Here is a 14745-nt window from a genome sequence, read left to right on the forward strand (position 1 = left end):
GGAGAATGAATTTAGCATTCACCTTCAAGTATAATATTGTCTGTAGTTTTTTAGATTTTCCTTATCAGGTTAAATGTTCTTCTAAGTGTTTTCTGTGAGTTTTTTTTTAAAAAAATAGTTCTTATTCATCTTCTAAATGTCTTCTGTTGATTTGGTGATAATGATATTTTATAACAATTCATAATTTTATTAATAATTTTTTGAAATATGACTCACATACCATAAAATGAATCATTTTAAAGTCTATAATTCTGTGGTTTTTAACATATTCCCTGAATTGTGCAATCATGACCACTGTCTACATCCAGAACATTTCCAGTTATTTGATTTTTAAACTTAATCCAACTTTCCATTCCTGAGAAAAACTCACTTGACTGTGATGTACTGTTCTATTTATAGATTGATTCAATCCATTAATTTTTAAGGGACTATTTGAATGTACTATTCTGTACCTTTCTTTTCTTTAGAAATGTCTTTTCTGGAGATGATATCTGTCGTAGCCCTTTGGTATTACTGCAACAAAATACTCGAGACTGGGTAATTTATAAGGAATATAAATTTATTTCTCAGTCTGGAGACTGGAAAATCCAAGGTCAAGGTGCTTGCCTTGAAATCTGGTGGGGGCTGTTGACTGCTTCTATGATGATCCCTGGTTGCTGTGTCCCCATAACGTGGCAAGTGGCCCTTGAGCCTTCATGAGGGCATAGCTCTCTTGACTCGATCACTCCCCCAGGGCCACAATTTGTAATACTGTTGCTTTGGGTATGAAGCTTCACTATGATTCTTATAGAGAATGTCATCATTCTAATCAGAGCAGTATCTGAGTGAGGTTTTCTTGGAAAGTGTTGGTGTCTCTATTTTCTGAGATAGTTTGTGTGGATAAGTAGGACATTTTATTTTTCTTTAAAAGTCTGATGAAATTTGACAGTGGGACATGTCATCACAGGGTGGGATTTCTTTTCAGAAACACTTTAGTTATAAATTCAGTTTCTTTTAATAGGTATTATGTTATTTAGCTATTGTGTCTTCTTGGACAATTATGATTATTTGTATATTTTAAGGAACTTGTACATTTTACTTCAGGTTACCAAATTTATTGGTTATAAAATAATTGTTCCTCATGTTAGTTATCTAATGCTGCGTTTAAAAATTTACTTATAGCGAAGTGGCCTTAAAAAAGCAATCACATATTATTTATACCTCTAATGGTTCCTGTGGGTTAGAAGTTTATTGGTGGCTTGGTTCAGGTTTGTTTGTTTAAATCAAGCAGTGGTTGACAATTGCTCATACAGCAGTCAGCTGGACTGGTAGGCAGGGATGAGATAAAAAATGTACCTTAGAGTTCTTCTGCATGGGTCACAAATCCACTGTTGAGCATTCTGGAACCATAGCTAAACATTTTTCAGCTCCTAGATTAAAAATAGAAAACTTGCTCAGAGAAGTCAGTTACTGTTGGAACAGAATTCTTAGGGTACTTTATTATGAACAAGACGCCACAGGTAATGGCAATGTCTTTGTCAACAGATATCACAAATCCACTTTTTTGTGGTACTTGGTAAACACTGTTGGATAATGACCATTCTGTATTTGATAATTAGTCTGCTGAGGTTGACAATTGTTTGCTTCATTTGAGCGCTCATCTGGAAAAGAGACATTGAAGAAAAGCTGATCTGTAGGTGGAAAGATGATGAAAACTTAAGATGAGTGATCAGCTGCTTGGCAATACCAGATTTATCAAAGAGAGTATCAGAATTTAAAAGCCACAGGAGGAGTCTCCTTTGAGGTAGAAGCAACTTTCATATCCATCTGAATTGCTTACTGTGGCACAGGAAAACTCTATGACATTATTAAGAAGCATATGCTAATGCGATGAAGATGGTACCCTGTTTACAGATAAAGATTGGTGAAGAAATTTATCTAGGATAAAGTGTGTGCGCGCACACACACACACACACACACACACACACACACACACACACATACCATACTTTCACAAACAGGCACACTATACTCATCAGAGTCAAGAGACTCAGTTCTTGGTGAACTAATCAGGAAGCCAGAATGTGAGTAAAATCATGTAAACTGATCATTATGTAGATACTAGATATGCAGAAGGCATTTTATATGACTAGCATTAGAATGAATCAGAAAATACCATCAATAGTAGAACAGAGAAACCAATGGTGGTACACAATGACATACTGTACAATCACACACCACAATATGGATGAATCTCAGACATATTATGTTGAGAGAAAGAAAAACTAGAAATAAAAGAATAGAGGTTTTTAAAAAATCCCACTTAGGTGAAATTCAAAAGCAAGTAAAACTTAACATCATAGAAATTAGATCATGGTTTATTGGCAGATGTCCTCTTGGGGGGCAAACTGTCCCCAATTCAGAAACACTGACATGGACCATGATGATAGGAAAGGAGTAACTGGTAAGCAGGATGTGTTGTGTCACTGTCCCTAAACTGCCCATCCTACAGATGGGAGGGGGCTAATTCTATGAAACTACAAAATTATGAGCAAGGTCAATAGCATAACTCATGTTTATTATAAAGTCAGGCAAGTTCATGGAATGAAAAGGTATTGATTTTCATTGCAATGATTTCCTATAACTAATAAAGGAAAATCTAAAATCTCAAAAATGAGAAAGTTAAAGAGGGAAAATTTTGGTGTGTTTTGATTAATAAGAAAATACAAGCAGAACTTCTGGAGGTTTGGGTCATGTTATCTTTCTAGATCCAGGTGTTGATAGCAGGAGCTTTTGCTTGAGGAGATTCACCATGCAGCTCCGTGGAACTGTACAAGATGTTTTGTATGCTTTTTGCATGTGTGTTACATTAAGAAAAAAAGAACAAGTAAATATTACTTAAAAATTGAAGATTCAAAAACATTCTAAAATCCAATCAGTATTTTTAAGCCAAACCAAGCTTTTTTTAATTAAAACAATAAGGTCACCAGTTGTCCTACAGACAACGTTAAGCAATATTATCTATTGTTCTAGAACTTTGGACAATATACTACAAACATCTTCTTCCCTTATAAAATAGATTGTAAATGGAAGAGACATTACATATGGTTTCTGGGTGTTAAGTGGGTAATTTTGGATTGATTGTATTATTTTTTCGTGTGTTTTTAATGCTGTAATTGTTATGGTTTGGATGTGAGGTATCCTCCAAAAGTTCACGAGGCAATGGAAGGAGATTCAGAGGAGAAATGGTTATGAGAGCATTAATCCAATCAGTGAATGAATCACCTGGTGTGGCTGGAGGAGGTGGGTCATTGGGGTGTGGCTTTGGGGTACATATTTGTATCTGTCAAGTGGAGTCAGTCTCTCTCTCACTCTCTCTCTTTCTCTCTCTCTCTTTTCTGATCATCATGTGAGCTGCTTCCCTCTGCCATACTCTTTTGTCATGATGTTCAGCCTCACTTCATCCCTAAGGACTGGAGCCAGCTATCTATGGACTGAGACCTCTGAAACCCTGAAACCTCATTTAAACTTTTCCTCCTCTATAGTTGTTCTGGTCAGGTCCTTCAGTCACAGCAGTGAAAAATCTGACTAAAACAAGTTGGGAAACCAGATGCATTTCTCAGAGGATGCATGAAATAGTAAAAAGTATATTTAGGACCCTTCATGAATGATGGACCCCTAATTTTTGTTTTCTGTAAAGTCTCCCATGCCTAGAACTGTAGCTAACATGAAACAAGTCTCATGTAAATATTTATTGATGACTAGCTGAGAGGAACAGTGAATTTGAACTTTGAGGTTGAGAAGAGAATTTGATGACCTCATTGGGGAGTGACCAATATCCTTACTTCATGACAATTAAATGTGAATCACAATAGCAAATACCTCTTTGCCCCCTGGGTGTTTTTTGTCAGTTCCAGTTGCCTCAGTAACAGAGATGAAGCAGAAAAAAAAAATAGGCAAAGACATAGGCGTGGGACAGCCAGAATATGAGTAGGGAAGAATGAATAAGTTGTTTCTTTTGGCTGAAGGATTGGGGAACAGGGAATTAACATAGGTAATGGTGAAAGTCATGTTGGGCTTATGATAAGAAGATCAGCTGATATTGAACCTCCAGTTCTCACTCTACAACTTTGACTTGAATTCCCCCATCCCTGAATCTCAGAGCTGTTTCCCAATGCCACAATGGAGCTGATGGGAGTGACCTGACCCCACAGCAGGGACTGCACAATTTCCTCCCAATTAGTAACATGACTCTAGAATTTGAGCATCTGGAAGCCAGCAAGATATTAAAGGAACACATCTCATTGTCAGGGCATAATAACAAATGCTTGAAAGTATGATTTAATGTTTCATTCATTCAAAATGAATCTGCTTCTCTGGGTTATAGTCTGAAGATTGTGGACACCTCTAGAGACTAGACCTCAGTCGGATCATGAGACACTTGTCTTGGGTATCCCTTCAAATTTCCAGGCTTTTGCAGCAGACTGTGTTTCGGCTGGCTGGGCAACAGTCTTCTCCATGAGACTTAACTACTATTAAAAATAACCTGCATCCACAGAGCTCCTGCTGGAATGCTTTGGCATTATGCATAGTAATGAAATGAATCATATACACTTAAGCAAAGGATTTTAAAAATGTAAAGCCAGTAGTGCAATCCCAAATGGTCCCTCTTCCATTGAGCAGTGCCGAATATGCAATTATATTTTGAACAATAAGTATTCATAAATCAAGCACAATACTCATGAGGAAATAGTCCTCTAATTAAATAAAAGGAGAATCAGTGTTTCTTGTTGCAGGGATTGTTGGTGAGATTAAAGGATTGTTCTAAAGCCCAGCACACACAATGAAGAGGGTTGGCTGGCGGCTTGGATGTGTATAACCCCTGCCTGCCTACAGGGCCCAAGCTCTGAGACCAATTGGGAGGATTAAAATAGACCTTGACCGTCAGCGCCACTTTTATGCTGATCTCATCAGGCATACTGTGTAGCACTGTGAAGTTCCAGTGTTATATGAAGATGGTGGGTTGAGTGGATAAGTAGGCGCAGGAGGAGCCCATTCACCAGAGCTCAGCTGTGCCTTTGGTGCCAGACTGAATCTGCCACAGGAATGCCTGATTCTCAACCACTTAAAGATGCTCTATGACATCACATCTCTCTCTCTCTCTCCTCCATTATCCTCTGAAGTTAGGGACCCTCCTGCTCAAATCCAGGCCTAGTGTCACAGCTCCGAATACCCATTGCCAGGATCCTCTGAAGAGGAAATCTGCACTCCCTCCAGTCCTGTGCAAGACACCCATCACGGATATCTCCTGCCTGAACATTCCTTTCTCCTGCTTCTGGAACCTCTAGCATTGTGAAGGTTCTGCTTAGTTTCAGGGTCCCCACAATCTCACTGGGCACATTCTCCTCCCGTTGACGGCTGGTTCAGACATGCTTTGTTACAGTGGAGTTCCATAATATGAGACTGTAGCACAAATATCCAATAAGAAAAGAAAGTGAGAAATCCAACTTGGTTTCCCTTGTCATTCCACTGAACATGTGTAAGCCCTAGGGTGAGCTTTGTTCCCACAGTGTGAACATCGTGATGTTCTATTATGATTGTAATTTTAAAATAATGTACATGTTTATCCATAACATGGCCTATAAATGCAACCCAATTATCTCCTATGGCATTCAACTGAAGAAAGTATAATTTCTTCTAATGTTGGGAAAAAGGGTAGCAGGGATGGAGCTAAGTTGAACTTGTACCCCATTGGAAGCTCTGGGAAAAGTTGGATATTTTCTAAGGTTATTTTGACTGCACATGACACTTTTATATTATAGAGTCTACCCACCCATATCAAATAGGGATATTTTGTAAAGTTTTAAGACTTTTGCTTATGCATTCTTTCTGAAGTTTTCTGTGAAGATCTTGTTCCTACCTCTGCTGAGCATGGCATGGGGAGAAAGACCCTCCTCTCAAGTTTGTCTTAAGATCATCCTTGCTCACAGTGGGTAGTATGATGGAAACTCTTCTCAGCAGGCTGTGGAATGTGTATAAATTCCTTATAGGACACCAAGGGATGTTCTCCTCAAAAACTAGAACTACCATTTGATCCAGCTATCCCAATCCTGGTGTGTGTCCAAAGAAATGAAGTCAGCATGCAAAAGAGATAACAGTATGCCCATGTTTATTGCAGCACTGTTCCCATAGCTAAGATATGGAATCAGCCCAGGTACCCATCCATAGATGAATGGATACAGAAAAGATGGCCTACATACACAATGGAGTACTATTAACCCATAAAGAAAATGGAAATCCTGTTATTGGCTGCAAAGTGGATGGAACTGGAGGACATTCTATCAAGCAAAATAAATTAGATGCAGAAAGACAAGTAAGTACCACATGTGTTCTCTAAAATGTGGAAAAAAAAACAAATCAAGTTGACCTAAGTAGAATAGTGATTACTAGGGACTGGAAAGAGTCCTGGGTGAGGGCAGAGGATGAATAAAAGGACATGATCAGTGCTGCTGCGGGTCCAATTGGAAATATCACAGTGAATCCCATTAATATGTAAGATCCATATGTGCTAAAATGTCTCTGGGCTCAAGATCGTGGCTCTGTCTATAGTTCTACATCTGGAATGGATCAGAAGTCAAGTGAGCCCAGAGTGCAGTAGAGCCTGTAGGACTAAGTAAAGCAGAAAAGCAGAAAGCAATAGAGTAGAATACAGCCATCTATGCACAACTATGCAAAACTAAAAGTTTTGCCTAAAATTATTCTGTCACAAATAAGCAACCAATCACAGGCAATTAAAGATGAATTAAGTTCAGGTCAAAACAATAGACTTAATAGTTGAGTACCTGCTATATTAAAGGTACTCTTCTAGCTTTCAGGGATCTGTAGACCATCATCTATTTTCTATATTGTCATTTAAGAAGCAAGAGCATCAAAGTCCAAGATGGCCCAGTTACATATAAAATTATATGTAACAGACTTACTCAGTTACATATAAAACATTGGTGAATGACTGGAAGTACAAATTTTATTCCCTATCATGTTTATGGAATAAACATCTGTATAGAAACACCTTTTCATAGTGCTCTAGATTATAACCATGTTATCCTCCCTACTATCATACCTTTTAAAAAGTTCTTAGAGGAAGATAAATGTTTTTAGTGTTCTGAAATACATTAAATGACAGAATTCTTTCTCCACTTCATACAGAGGTACAGCTTTCATGAAACTATGGAGTGGGGCTATGCAAATAAGAATTCAGGTTTAATTTGCATAAAGTCCAAGAGTGGTGGAAATTAATTAAAGAGCATTTATCATTTATCACCATGCTGCCTCGGATATAACTACTTTGAAAAACTCAGTGTCTAGGATTTTCTATTGAGAACATTTTCTCATGTACACAGAGTGTCAAGAAGTGGCTCTTTTCATAGACTCTTCCCAGCATCTAATCAGGTAAATGGGATTCCCTCCACACCATGTCAGACAGGGAGAAACGCACTGGCCACAAAACACATGTGTATAACAAACTCCAGCTTTGCATCTCAGGCTCTTTCAAGACTTCCAAGCAAAATCTACTTTTAGAAGTGACAGAAGGATACTTGATTCTCAGAAAGTAGGTCTGCTGTTGAGAGGTAGATGGGTTACTGTAATAACTGCACAGAGGAAGTATCCTAGAGCATTAGGAGCCTGGGCTGAGCTTCTATTCAAAAAAGTACACCTTGCACATTCATGGCTTGGGGAAATATTCACTGGGAGAGGTTTGCATGACTTTAGTAGCTCTTTCTATTCAACTGCATGAAAAGTCAGGCTTGCCTTGGGAAGTAGGGCTCAGAATAGTTCAATGCTGTTCCACTAGAGCAGTGATTCCCAGAGGGGGCTATTCTGGGAGGGAATGCATAGTTTATAGCATCAGGCAATGGTGGCTGGAGTGTTGCTTGATGATAAGTGCAAGGGCAGGAACTGTTCCTATTCCTGTAAGTGTCCTTAACATGTCACTACTGCCTAGAACATAATAGGATCTCAGTGGGTAATTTTTGAGTGAATGAATAAACAGAACTTGGTCAATCCCAAAATAAAAGATTGTGTTCAATATCTTTTTTCTTTGCATGAAGTTCTTAATATAGTCAGTCATACAGACTACTTCCTCCCTCTAGCTGCCAGCAAAAATGAGCCTATTATTAGCACACTATGTATCTTTTCACCTGGTACAGAATTGATACATTATAGACCTTTGATTCACCTCAAATGATAACCACAGGAAACTCTGTGTCTGCTGGTTGACACATCAAAGAGGGGTCTCTGGGCTACAGTTCCTTTTTGTTGTACATATTTATTTTCAAGTAGATTTTAAACATTTAAACCTTGTGATTTGAATTACATATTTAATAAGCAAATGCTATTAGTTCTCTTTCTTGCCCTGCTGCATATAAGGATAATGCTCTGAAATTATTGTCATCCAAAAACTAAATGTCTAATATTGCTATTGAGCTAAGATAAATAGAAGTTATTATTTTTTTTCTTTTTGTAGGTGATTCCATAAATAGATTGAGTAACACTAACCATGGAAGGCTCTTCAGAGAGATAAAAGTGTGATTGAGGTTGCATTCACACTTATGAGGGCTTAAGTAGGCATGTGCAAAGTGTAGCTTTTAAGTAAATTTCAAGAGATTATGGCCCTATTGCACTTTTCTGTGAATATTCCAGTTTGTTTCTTAATTAGGATCCAGTTATGGTCTTTCCTTAGACCAGAGATTGGCAAACATTTTCTATAGAGGGTTTGATGTGAAATATCTCCTGCTTTGTGTGCCATGCAGTTGGTGGTCTCCTCCATGACCACTCTATAGCATGGAAGCAGCCATAGGCAATACACAAATGAATGAGCATGGCTGTGTTCTTGTAAAACTAGAGACATGGACCCTTATTTACTGTCAGCCACAGAGTAATTGCACTCCTATCTGTCCACAGGGACCAAGCACTAGCATTTTTCTTGGCTGCTACTAGATTCCTCGGTCACACACTTAGACTTCTGTCTACTCCTTTCACTTCTATAATAGAGTAAAAATTGCATGAGAGGACATGGAATCTGGAATCCAAAAGACCTTTAAAGGAATCAGACTACACGATCCAGAATCATACAGAGGTGACCTTCTTGAACCACTGGGAAATGGGAGATAGGAAGAAGCCAAGCCTTCTATTTCCCCTCCCACACTAACAATTTCTTGTACAAACTGTTCTGAGACATCTACCTGGGTGAGTGTGTGCACCTTCTGAGTGGAATGTAATGCTCAGCACATTAAGCATGTCCTAACAATTGTTTCCTATGATTTCCTGCCTCACATCCTTCTTTCTACTTTATTGCCTTAGGTTTGTGCTTTCCAAATAAAGCATCATATTTAATCCTCACCTCAGGCTCTATTCTCCAGGGAACCCAGATAAGACATTCTTTTTCTTTTTTTTAAATACATTTTAAAAATTTGTTTTAATTAGTTATACATGATAGTAGAATGCATTTATGCACTTTGATCTATCATGCATAGATGGGATATAATTTCTCATTTTTTTTAGTGTACATGTTGTAGAATCATATTGGTCATGTAGTCACATGTATACATATAGTAATAATGTCTGTTTCATTCTACTATCTTTTCCTATCCCTATATCCCTCCTTTCCCCATCACTTCCCCCTACCTAACCTAAGGTAATGCTATTCTTCGCTAGTGCCCCCCAGCCTTATTGTGAATTAGCATCCGCATATTAGAGAAAACTTTTGTCCTTTGGTTTTGTGGGATTGGCTTATTTCGCTTAGCATGATGTTCTTCAACTCTAACCATTTACTGGCAAATGCCATAGTTTCACTCTTCTTTAAAGCTGAATAATATTCCATTGAATATATGTACCACATTTTCTTTATCCTTTCATCTATTGAGGGACACCTAGGTTGGTTCCATACTCTAGCTATTGTGAATTGAGCTGCTATAAAAGTTGATGTGGCTGCCTCAATACAGTATGCTGATTTTAAGTCCTTTGGGTATGAACCAAGGAGTGGGATAGCTGGGTCAAATGGTGGTTCCATTCCCAGTTTTCTGTATAGAATCTCTATACTGCTTTCCCTGGTGGTTGCACCAAATTACTACCACCAGCAATATATGAGTATATCCTTTCACCACATCCTCGCCAACACTTTTTGTTGACTTTATTCTTGATGATTGCCACTCTGACAGGAGTGAGAGATGAAATCTTAGAGTAGTTTTGATTTGCATTTCTCTAATTGCTAGAGATGTTGAACACTTTTTCATATATTTGTTGATCAATTGTATTCCTTCTTCTGCAAAGTATCTGTTTAGTTTCTTATCCCATTTATTGATTGGGTTATTTGCTTACTTGGTGTTAAGTTTTTTGAGTTCCTTATATATTCTAGAGATTAATGCTTTATAGGAGGTGCATGTGGTTAAAGATTTTCTCCCAATCTGTAGGCTGTATCCTTACTTTATTAATTGTTTCCTTTGCTGAGAAGAAGCCTTTTAATTTAAATCCACCCCATTTATTAATTCTTGATTTTACTTCTTGTGCTTTAGGAGTCTTGTTAAGGAATTCAGATCCTAGGCCAACATGGTGAAGATTGGGGCCTACTTTTTCTTCTATTAGGTGCAGGATCTCTATTCTAGTGCCTAAGTCTTTGATCTACTTTGAGTTGATTTTTGTGCAGGGTGAGAGATAGAGGATTAATTTCATCTGGCTGAAGAACACATACACGCATTCACTAAAAATGCCTAAGTCAAAAAAAAAAAGTTCAGTCACTATGCTCAAAATACATGGCAGCCAGGTGTGGTGGTGCACGCCTGCAATCCTAGCAACTCAGGAGGCTGAGGCAGGAGGATTTCCAGTTCAAAGCCAGACTCAGCAGATGCGTGAGGCACTTGGCAACTCAACAAGACCCTGTCTTGCAGGAATATGGATTCGGTTTTCCTATATCTTTCTATTTTTTCAAAGACAATAGGAAATTTGAAATTCTGTGTGATTTTTTTTTTTTAATTTTTGTAAGCTAGATTTAAAACTTCAAATTTGACGGAATTAACATACCTACCTGGAGTTAGAAGTGGTTCATGCAACCTCTGGTTTACAGACTAAAGAGGGAAATCATACTCTTGAATGGTTACAGAATGTAGAAGTAGTCAAGAATCTGGATGTTGTCATTGAGTAATAGGTGTCATTGAGTCTCAGGGGTGATGCTTTTCACTTGTCAGTTCACCATGAGAACAAAGCATTCAAAGAATCACTTTGTTCACATTTTAGGGATGTTCTACCTCTAACACTGCAAGAACTTGGCCTGTGATTTTTGGAAAAAGCATGTATTTCTAGTCATCGATTGGTACCTATTACATGGATTAAGACAGAAAATCTTTTTTAATCTCACCCCCATTATTTGACTTTTCTCTGTAGAAACCACATGCTGTAGTTTGGATTTTGAATGTCCCCCAAGGGTCCATATGTTAAAGGCGTGGTCCCTAGTTGTCACTATTGGCAGGTGGTGAAACCTTTGAGAGGTGGGCTCTAGTAGGAGGTCCTTAGGTCATTGAGGATAGGCTCTCCAAAAGGATTGTGGGGTATCAGCACCCTCCTCTTTGTCTTTTGTTTCCTGGTTGTGAAGTGAGCAATTTTACCCCCCTACAAGTTCTTGCCATGGTGTGCTACCTTGTCACAGGTTCAATGCCATGAGGCCTGTCAGTCATGGATTAGAATCTCCAAAATGTGAACCAAAATAAACCTTTTTTACTTATAAGTTCATTATCTCAGGTATTTTCCTATAGTCATAGAAAGTTGACTAACACATACCCAAAAACTTTTGCTCAAAAGATTTTATTTCACATTTATAACTGTGTAGATATGGATATTACATTTGGCTTATATTTATCTTCTCTATTTTATGCTCTTTGAATTTATGTTTATCTCCACGTACTGCATTTTGAATTTCCCTATTCTCCTTACAAGTCCTTTAATATTGAAAATAGTCACCCTGCCTCATAAATTCTTCCTTCTTTTAGGCTAAATATTCTTGGTTTCTTCAACTGTTCTTCCCAAGACATGATTTCCAATCCTTTCACTATCTTATTAATCTTTAACTAAACATGCTCCTGTTTATCTAAATATGTTTCATCCTGGAACCATAAATTGAATGAATATTGTAGGTGAGACCTGATTAGTACAGGGTAAATTGAATTACCAGTTTCCGCATACATCATATTACATCTTGATTAAACCTGCACTAGCTTTTCAGGTCACTGCCTCACACTGCTGTACCTATTATACACAACTGCACAGGAATTAAAAGGTAGGTGTCCTTCTGAATTTATAGTTTTCTGAATTTACTTCACATCTGCTCTGTTTTATATTTCCAGCCATATTTTTTCCTGGTCTCTCTTTCACCATGTAATTATTTTATTTGGGTTTAGTGTACATATTTTCCAATATATGCATGTCTTAACATATGCCTCAAATACTATTGGAAATGAGATGGAGTATAAAGTATATATAAAATAGTATAACCAAATCATTTTTATTTCTCAAAGTTACAAGGAGCGGTGTTATTTTCTCCAAACCCGGCTGTATTAAAGATACATTTCAGAATTCCTTTGGAAGCCTACCATTCATATTTGTTTACAAAAAAACGAGTCCCATGGAGATGTCTGCTAGGTAACATGCTGTTTTTCTAACTATTTTTATAGGAAATCATTTAATTGTTTATATATCAAGTTGTAAGGCTTATTAGAAAATTTATACTTAAGAGACCAATTATAATATCTACTTTGGACACACACAAACACATTTGTGTGTATATAAATGGACATAGGTCTAAACATAGAAACTGATATGTTCCTAGAAACATTTAATTGAGAATTCTCAAGGTTTCAAACCATCATTTTTCACCACTTCAGAATGCGTGTCTATTGCCACCTGTTCCTATCCCATTTTTCAACTTTGCAATTATATTTTCATGACTTCATCTTATCAGAACTCTCCAGGGCTCCATCTTGCCTAAATCAAATCATCTGGTTAATAACCAGGTCAACCCCAGACCAAAGAACCTTGGTGACTGTGATGTAGAATTCAGAACCCCTGGCAGCATTGTAGAATAAAGTATTACAGAGATTGGATCTTTCCTGCTTGATGGAGCTAGTTAAGCAGTTTCTGAATGGCTGTCCTTGCTGTGTCTCACTGGAGTGTGAAGACTCAGGGGAAAGCTATCACAAAGAAAAGATAAAGAGGAATCCAGGAGAGTGATCTGGAACCCACAAGGACACACTGGAACTCCCATCAGCCTGTCTTGAAGCGTCCAACTTCAAAGATGAAAAGGATGTGCAAGAGAAACCCGTGTGCTTCGGTGGAGGCTAATTGCACACTTGGTCCAGGCAAGATCTGGGGACCCTGAAGGAAAGATCTGGTGAGAGCTGTAAGAGCTGCATGCCTGGCTGCTGCCCAGTGTCAACAAGGGCAGTGACCTGTGTGATCTGCAATAGTACCATGTACCCTGCTCTTCTGCCCTGCTCTTCTGCAAGTGCCAATCTTGAGGGCTTTAACAGACTGTGCTTGATGCTCAACCATATTGAGCTTTCCCAATCCTACCTTATGGTCTATGCCCACTAGATTTGCATGGGGGGGAGTGAGAATGGGAATATTAGGAAACATAGTTTTTTCTTAGCTAAATTGGCACAGTGCAAATCTAGTGTACGAACTCGTTTCCCCATGGAGAGAGTCGGAGTTAATGGTTTTATAGTTTTTCTTCTTCCTGTCCTAAGTCTTGTCAGGTTCCCTGGGCACACTCTCCAGGTCTGTCCTGGCGAGAGCAGGCAGGGTGGTCTCTACCGTGGCACTGCCAACCCAGATTCAGAAACAGCTTGTGCTGTGGACGATGAGTGAAAAAAAAAAATGTCACTTTGGAATCAGGGCCTTTCCCAGCGTTGGTTGTTTATCCCCTTCCGCCCTCAGGACTACAGCATGGCTCCCGTGGTGGCTCCCAAGGAAACAGTCCTTGCTTCCGGCCTTTCTCTAATCAGGGTGGCAGGGGGATGTGTCCACCGCCGAGGCGGCCTTCCTGTGTTGACAACACTGTTTGTTCTTCCTATCTCCCCCGGGAGAAGTTGCCTTATCTTCTGTGCAACATATTTGGGAAAAATACATTTTTTTTTTTCTCTTTCAGAGGAATTGATTATTGTGCTTCTCAAGACCAAAAAGAAAAGCCCTTGTGGACTCAAAACAGCGACGTTAAAAAAAATTATCTAAATTTCTCTTATGCAGCAAGAGGAAGGGTTACCTTGCTGGTGATTGTTTATGCATTTTAAATCATTGGATCCACTAAATCATGGTGTTTTGAGTGTGTGTGTGTGTGTGTGTGTGTGTGTGTGTGTGTGTGTGAGAGAGAGAGAGAGAGAGAGAGAGAGAGAAAGAGACAGAGAAACAGAAGGACAAGGCAAAATTATTTGAAGTTTTCCCCCTTATCTTGACCTAAATGTCTTCTTGTCTTATTTAGATAGCTTCTTTGACCTTATTGTGCAGCAATCTGAGAAGAATGTGTGTGTTATATATACATTACATATGTAATATATAATATTATAATATATATGTATTACATATACATTACATATATAATATTATATTATATATTATATTTCTAAATCTAGGTCTGTATTGCCAAGGAAGAGGCCACCCTGTCTGCTCTCCCTAGGACAGAACTAGAGAGTACATAAAGGGAACCTGAAAAGGACTTAGAACAGT

General features: G+C 38.3%; 1 long non-coding RNA gene across 5 annotated transcripts in view; it reads right to left on the reverse strand.

Annotated features, from left to right (window-relative positions):
* LOC144375051 (uncharacterized) overlaps positions 1 to 14745 on the reverse strand; it is a 428255-nt gene that overhangs the window by 121564 nt on the left and 291946 nt on the right. For all 5 annotated transcript variants that reach the window (XR_013434386.1, XR_013434385.1, XR_013434383.1 and 2 more), the window contains one exon: positions 1336 to 1409. This is a non-coding gene — a long non-coding RNA (uncharacterized LOC144375051). The remainder of the gene's footprint in view (positions 1 to 1335; positions 1410 to 14745) is intronic.

The sequence above is a fragment of the Ictidomys tridecemlineatus genome, chromosome 2 (genome assembly GCF_052094955.1).
Source record: "Ictidomys tridecemlineatus isolate mIctTri1 chromosome 2, mIctTri1.hap1, whole genome shotgun sequence".
Classification (NCBI taxonomy): Eukaryota; Metazoa; Chordata; class Mammalia; order Rodentia; family Sciuridae; genus Ictidomys; species Ictidomys tridecemlineatus.